The sequence below is a fragment of the Chelonoidis abingdonii genome, chromosome 6 (assembly GCF_003597395.2).
Source record: "Chelonoidis abingdonii isolate Lonesome George chromosome 6, CheloAbing_2.0, whole genome shotgun sequence".
Classification (NCBI taxonomy): domain Eukaryota; kingdom Metazoa; phylum Chordata; order Testudines; family Testudinidae; genus Chelonoidis; species Chelonoidis abingdonii.
The window spans coordinates 121,613,933-121,622,436 of NC_133774.1; positions in this window are offsets into that span (position 1 = coordinate 121,613,933).

Consider the following 8,504-nt stretch of genomic DNA (forward strand, 5'->3'; position numbering starts at 1 on the left):
AGATTCAAAGTTACAGCAAACAGAGGTAAAAATCCTTCCAGCAAAAAGACACATTTACAAGTTAAGAAAACAAACATAAGACTAATCCGCCTTGCCTGGCTATTACTTACAATTTTGAAACATGAAAGACTGATTCAGAAAGATTGGGAAAGCCTGGGTGTACATCTTTTTCAGAGACATAAAGGAAAGACAACACACACTTGGATCAAGGTTCACACAAAGAAAAGGACTATATAGACAACATCATGGCCACCAGGTGTTTGCTGCATGTTTGCCATGTACTGCTCTTTCAAGCTCACCCAGGATGTTGTCTAACTTCCAGTGTCCCAGAAGGAGAATGCCAAGGTGGCAATCTAAGAGATCCTCCAAGAGATGTTCAACATCTTTAGCAAAAACCTCACCCAAAGTGCCTGGGATGGGACTTACATAGTCAGGTTCCAAGGTGGACTTTAGCAGCAAATTCGGCAGCTGGAGGCATGTTTGAGCGCACAGATGGAGAAGGAATTAACCAACCCAGAAAGTGAGAACCTGCAGCTCACCCGTCGGAGAGTGAAACAATACTTTCAGGGGATGGATGCTTTCCTGAAAGAAAAGCAATAAAGCCTGTGCCTGGGAGATCATTTGCATGGAAATACCCAGATGTTTTTTACTGGTTGACAAACTCACTAGAAGGCTTAATAACTAAGGTACGGTCAAAACTTTTCCCTAGAGTAAATGAATTAACATTAGTGTAATTTATACAGCTGAACAGAGATAGCGGATATTTTACAACTCTGCTTATATAGGGCCTGATCCTTCTTCTACAGGGTCAATGACCAAATAGCAACTGATTTCCATGGCAGCAGCTTTAGGCTCTTCCTGTCCTGTGCTGGAAATGGATTTATTTTTCTGTGTTACTAGTGTTATTTAGGTTTGTGATTCTTCATAAACTCCCATATATCAGGTGATGTTATGCATTACATAATTGGCAGTCCATGCAAAAACGTACACATTTCTGGAATCCTTAGCCACCTCACCAGTACTTTAATCATCAAATGATACTTCCCCTCCACCCCAAAAGCACTCTGACTTCTACACATGAAGTGTTTCTGTTATGATCATGGTTGTTATTTATTCATCTGTCCTCATCATATACCACAGTTTGAGAAGTTTCCTAGAGACATTTGTAAAAAAAATATGAACGTAGCGTAAAACTTGTGAGATTAGAAGGTATAAAAAGATATTTCCATTTAATTTATTGACATTAATACAGTAGAAAATGTATTCTTCCCTTTGTGTTGCAACCAAATCTCATTTCATTCCAGCTGCGGATGCAGTGACAACAGAGGTTAAAACAGTTGGATGAAATTGTACCATGCAGCGGATTCCCTCCTCTCTACTGATCCTTCCCACAGCAGAATGCTTGACCTTGTATTATGCAATACATTCACTCCATAATGAAATTCCAACTGCCCATATTACAATTCATGTGATAATACTCTTTTGATTTACTCAAAGTTTAAATTGCAAAATGAAGGATATCCATGCAAAAAAGTTACAGCAAAATTAAGGAAGAGTTAGATCTTAAACATTGTTGCATTTATGTGTTTGCTGTATATTTCTGTGGTTCAACTCTTCTCTGATCAAATCTCATCTCTGAACTGTAACATGCTGCGTAACCACAGTATACCAGAACAACAAATGTGAACTGGAAAAACTTTCAAACAAAAAAGATGGGCATAATTTTGCGGTTCTAACCCAGTTTGAGAACCACTGCATTAGAGGTTCTGAGCATATTTTCCTAACTTTGTATTTAATCAGGCAGCCCCGAAGCTAGGAACCTGCAAAGGTGGGAATTGAACCCAAGAGTCCCAACTTCCAGTCCTACACTCCAATACCATCCTTCTTCAAGAAGCACATGGTCAGGGCCTGCTAGAAAAGCCTTTTGGAGGCTAGGGTGCACACAAGGATATACATATGCATCATCAAGCACTTGGCAGGTTGCCCACACAACTTTAATTCTGCCCTCTTGTATACCCATCCTGTGCCATAACAAGGCAGGGCTTCTATGGCAAAAGATAATGTGGTCATGTAATTAAAGACTATCATAGTGCAAATGCACAAGGGGAATGAGTTAAAGTTTCTAATCCAGTAGAACCTCAGAGTTACAAACTGATCAGTCAACCACATGCCTCATCTGGAACAAGAAGTACACAATGAGGCAACAACAGAGCAAATACAGTATAGTACTGTGTTATATGTAAACAACTAACAAATAAAGGGAAAGCAGCTTTTTTCTTCTCCACAGTAAAGTTTCTAAGCTGTATTAAGTCACTGTTAAGTTGTAAACTTTCAAAAGAAAAACCTCAACGTTTTGTTCAGAGTTAAGAACAACCTCCATTCCCGAGGTGTTCGCAACTCTGAGGTTCTACTGTTGTCAAAGCAGTACAAAAACTGTGTGTAGAAAAGCCTTGAATAAATGCATTTGAAGTGCTGTATCCCCTTCCAGTCACATAACAGACCACTATGACCTAAATCACAAGTATAAGGAGGCATGCACTGTTTCTTTAAAGCTAGTAGGAAGCCAGGCAGGAGTGGGATGGTAGAGGTTCTGAGAAGCCTTACAGTGAAGGAGAGACAGAAGCTTTAAGGATAAAACTGCTTTCCTTATTCTACTAAAGCTCATGGTTCAACATCATAAAAAAGTGACACCATCTGCGGTTCTTTAGAATTGTCTTAACTGCACAATCCATATGCATTGTAAAAAGCAGGTTAGCCAATGTAACTTATACTTGGGATATGACAGTTACAAACACTGATTTTTATTTATCACAAAACGTTAAAGTCTAATTTGTTTTTACTCATAATATGCTACTGAATAGATGGGGAATTCAAAATGCACTGAAAGTGAACTTTGCAACAATGAAGGAAAACATTTCTAAAAACTAAAAAACAGAATACGGTTGTCATAAACAGATAGCTAAGGGTTAATGTTTCTTTTACCTGTAAAGGGTTAACAAAGGGAACCAAACACCTGACAAGAGGACCAATCAGGAAACCGGATTTTTCAAAGCTTAAGGGAGGGAATTTGTGGGTGTTTCTTGGTCTTGGGTCTTTGTCTGTTCTGTGCTCTCTCAGCTATGAGAGGATCTATTTCCAGTCCTTCTAATCTTCTGTTTCCCAGTTGTAAGTACAAAGGTAGCAAAAGTATAGTCTTTTAAATTGTTTTGCTGTATTTGCATCTGTGTATCTGGCTGGTGGAGTCTTTATGTGTATTTGGCTATAAGTACTTTAAATTGTATTGTTTTTGGATAAGGCTGTTTATCCCTTTTCTATTGTTTATTCATTTTCTATAAGTTGAAAACCCTGTATCTTACCATCTAGATTACAGAGAACTGTTATTCTATTCTTTCTTTCTTTTTTTATTAAAAGTTTTGCTTTTTAAGACCTGTTGATTTTTTTTTTCTAGTTGACCCACCAGGAAATTGGTGGGAGAAAGGAAAGACAGGGGGGAGGGGAAAAACTGCTCTCTGTGTTTAACTCTCCTAGTGTCCCAGGGCGGGAAGAAGCTAAGGGGGAAGAGAGAGAGAATCTTTTCTGTTTCCTTGTCTTTGGGTTTGTCTCTTTGTGGAAGAGAGGAGACATGCTTCTTGGTATTGTGATGTAAAGAGGTTGCATCAGTAACTCTCAGGTTAGCCCAGAGAGGAAATTCTGGGTGGGAGAGAGGTGGGGGGAATGGTTTATTTCCCTTTGTTAGGAGACTCAGGGCATCTGAGTCTTGGGGTCCCACAGGGAAGTTTTGGGGGACCCAAGTGTACCAGACACTGAAATTCCTGGTTGGTGGCAGCCTATCAGATCTAAGCCGGTAATTAAGCTTAGAGGCTTTCATGCTGGTACCCAATCTTTGGGACACTAAGGTCCAGATTTGGGAATTATACCATGACAACGGTACAATACATACCAGACAGAAACCAATACAAGATAAAATGATTGGTTCTTTCATGGCAGCTCCAGCTCTAGTTGTTGCTGACATACTCCTTAAGAGTTACACCAGCTACTGTAGTAAGGAGAAGTACTGTAAATCTTTCATGCGTGATGAAGACCAATGACAAAGTAATAACCATTATATTCAGTTAGTCTCTTGGTGTCCTAGGTTAATTTACTTTCAGCATGGGAATCACAAGCAATGAATGTAGTACATCGGTATTTTCTTATTAAGATTACTGAACTCCGAAATATGTAGTTTACAGCTTAATCTCAGATACTGGCCTGTAGTTTTAAAGTATAAACTTTAAGCTTGAGGTAGGGAACCATGGTTTTACTCATCCAAATTTGAAGAGCACATTTTCATGATTTAAAATATTGTATTTATTTTAAGGTGTGTGTGAAACATCCTGCCGCAGTGTCTGAAACCCTTCACTGAACAATTGTACTTGTGTCTGGGAAACAGAAAGGGAAACTTACCAGTCATCTGGTTTAATTTATCCAGTCATATAAATCTACCCACCGAATTGTGACAGACTGACAACTCTGGAGACTGCCATTCTCTATTTATCCACAGTACGGGTGAAGCACAGACAGTGGCTCCCACATAGCACTCCATCACCATCATTCACACCTACTATGGTGGCCTGGCAACAGGATACTTCAGTCTTTACAGGCCATTCTGTCCTTGATCTTTGCTGAATGTGCAGCAAGTCTTCTATTTGGGGCCAACTGTGGTGGTCCTGACATGGACAAATATTCATGGAAAAAAACAGACCAGTAAGCTAATTGTATATAGGCTCACAGCAGCCAACAGTCTTTCAGTCACTATAAACCTGTAACTACTATGAATTATTTGTACCAATGTGCTAGGTGATATACAAACACAAAAAGAGAGATGGCCCCAGACCCAAAGACTACAGACCTAGCCAAAAATGTTAACCATCAACCTACAAGTGAAAGACTCTTTCCAGTCTCATCACCAAATAAGTAAGCCAGTCAGTCCTCATCTGCTAGTTTAGTTTAGTTTAGTTTAGTTTAGTCTTAGATCATATTATAATGGAAGGATTTATATATATTATACATACATACATACATACACACACACACACTTTCAAATATTGGGACCTAAGTTTTCACATGAAGGTTTCAGCACCCAAAATTGTTGGTTGCTGAAACCTTCAGGTGCCCATCTGCAGATTCCTTCATGCAGCCTGATTTTCAGAAAGGGATGAGGTCTCTGAAGATAAGGCCCCTCTTAGGTGTCTCAAGGAGGGCACCAAAATGGAGACAAAGATTATTACCTTGACTGTGTTCTGCAGAACTCCTTTGTGTTTGATATCACTTAAGTTCCACAGACAGGATGGGATGACATTCCCTACTTGAACTAGTGGCTCCAAACGATGCAGTTTTGTGAGTTGTCATGTCTTCAGACATGGGAGTGGGCACGAGAGATGGTCTACAGATACCTCTGAAATTGTTATTTTTGTCTTGATAGCATCTCCTTAGGCAGAAAGTAAATACTGTGCCAGAATTCAGCCCTGAGTAATACCCACTCTTGCCAAAAGAGGTATGGGGTTTTTAGTGGTCAGTTTGACGATGTCTCATGTGAGACGCGCTCTCTCCAACAGCATATTGCCTCTAATCACGATGGTGCACTGGTTTCAGTTCAATTCACAGAGCAGAGTGCCACCTAAAGAATCACCAATACTACTTATACAATTATAATTTTCCTAAACTCTCTGCTATTGGAAACAATTAAGGGGATTGAAGACATACTGAAGATACAAATGCCGAAGTTCAGTAAAGAGCAGTCAGTCTCTTTTTCGGAATACAACCTACACCAAAGGTAGTATTAAGCTGTAAAGAGTCAATTTGCAAAAAAATTAAACACATTCTGTAAATTACACTCTAGGTTGAATTTTCAAGGGGCCTCTGAAAATGCACCTAGACTTGTCACCTTTAACTTTCTAGTTCTCATGCACAGGCAAAATGGTGGAATATCTGAAACCTAAAAAGGCAACTGAAATACACTGCTACCTCGATATAACGCCACCCGATATAACACAATTTTTAATATAACACCGTAAAGCAGTGCTCTCGGGAGGGGGGGGAAGGGTGTGCACACACACTGGTGGATCAAAGCAAGTTCAATATATCATGATTTCACCTATAACACAATATGATTTTTTGGCTCCCAAGGACAGTGTTATATCAAGGTAGAGGTGTATTTAAATCCAATCAACTGTTCTCACTGAGCTGTTCTTTGAAAAAACCATTAAAAAGTTTATATTACGGTTTTACCATTTTCCTTATAAACATGGGGAGAGATAGCTCAGTGGTTTGAGCACTGGCCTGCTAAACCCAGGGTTGTGAGCTCAATCCTTGAGGGGGCCATTTGGGGATTGGTCCTGCTTTGAGCAGGGGAGTTGGACTAGATGATCTGAGGTCTCTTCCAACCCTGATTATTCTATGCCATACCTGAATTTTGGAGCTTAACTTTAAATACAATGTGTTAAAAGAAAAGATGTCTTATCCTTGCTTCTATTCATCTTGAAACATGGTTTCTGTGACATCCTATAAATAGAGCATCCATATTTGTTCTGATAATTCAGAATGACTAGCATGTTTCTCTCACCAACAGAAGTTGGTCCACTAAGAGAGATTCCCTCACCTGCTTTATGTCTCTGTTTACATAATTACCAAGGTAAGCCACAAGATCACTTGTGTAATAATACCACCAGGTAACCCAAAAAGTGCATTTCTAAGAGGGTCTGCATTTCCAGAGCTGTAAATACAAGATTTCAGTCTTAACTCAAAAAAAAAAAAAAATCTGAAATCTGTATTATGTTCATTTAGAAAGTTCATAAGCAAAAATATTTTCAATTCATTTGCCCATCACAACCGAATATTAAAAAAATTAATAGGGTTCACATTCCAGTTTATGCACTTGATTTGTTTTCCATACATGGAGAGCAGTCAATAAGAGCTTTTAATAAAACTGAAAACTTAATAGCATTGACAGGGTTTAAATAGTTTCCTCTTAGAAAATAAGCATTCCCCCTGCATCTCAGCACTTGTGCACCAAACAAGTTACTCTTGGTTACACTTGCAGCTGTAGAGCGCTTGAAGTTAAACCTGCCTTCAGAGAGCGCACCAGGGAAAATGCTGCAGTCTGTCCACACTGAGAGCTGAAAGTGCACTGGTGTGGCCACATTAGCAGCACTTGCACCTGTATTGGGAGCGATGCATTATGGGCAGCTATCCCAGTGTTCAAGTGGCTGCAACATGCTTTTCAAATGGAGGTGGAGTGTGACAGGGAGTGTGGGGGGACAGAGTGTGTTTCGGGGTGCTGAGTGTGTCAGCAGCCTGTCTTGTAAGTTCAGACCCTCCTCCCCCCACCCTCTCTCTCACTCAAAGCAAACATTAGCTGCTTTTTTCTTCGGAGCAGCCAGCACTCAGAATCAGAGCCCTCTCTCTCACTCAGAGCAAACATTAGCTGTTTGTTTTTTTCTCAGACCAGATAAACAGCCAGCACTCCGAAACGGGAGCATTGAAAGGGCACTTTAGTCCTGAGTTCACAACAAAGACAAGAGAGGCCACTTCAGTTAAGGAGATTACAGGATGGTTCCGGAGGTAACGTTACTTCTTGTTTACACTGGCATTGAAGCGTTCCACCCAATACAACCCCTGTTAATCCTCTAGTGGAGTACCAGGAGCGCTCCAGCCAGGGAGTCAGAGCACTCTACGGGTCTTACCAGTGTGGACAGGGATTAAGGTAGAGCTCAGAGGTTTTATTGCGGTATAATGTGCAAGTGTAGCCAAGGCTTCTATGTTTCAGTCTGCTTCTGACTCCAAACCTCTACTGAAATGCCATTGCTGCAGACATCTCATTCCTTCCCGCTTTCTTCTTGCCCTCTTCATTACCGTCCTTCTCCTACTGCATCCAACTCCAGCCCTTCATCCTCACAAAAACCTGACATCCTCACCTACATCTCTATACTTATTTCTTGCTCCCCTTCCCTTACTCTCCTACTCTTGGCTAGTTTACTGTCCTTATCCTTGGAAACGTTTAGTTCTTGCTCTCTATCATACACTCCTTTGTCTCCTCCTGTCAGCGTTTCTTCCAGGAAACTTCACCATTTAAACAAACAAAAAACAACAACCCCTGACTTCTCAAAATCCTCCCTTACTACTACTGTTGTGTCTTGCTTTTTCCTATCCTAAACTCCATTGTCTGAGGAATGCATCTTACTCTCTATTAAAGCACTATGTAACCTATGGCAGTAAATAAATCTACCATTTAATTTAATCAGATTTATAAAATACATATAGGCACTCCCCTCCTAAGCTCTGGGCACTTTCTCCATGTCAATGAGAGGTGTGTATTTTAAATGATTAATGAGATCACTGGAACCACTATCAGTACAAAATGCAGTAGTTCACTTGCTTAATACAGCTGGGGAAGGTCAGCAGCACTCAGTTTTTTTAGCATATACAGTGCACCTAGGAGAGATGATAGGACAAATTATTAGCTAAAA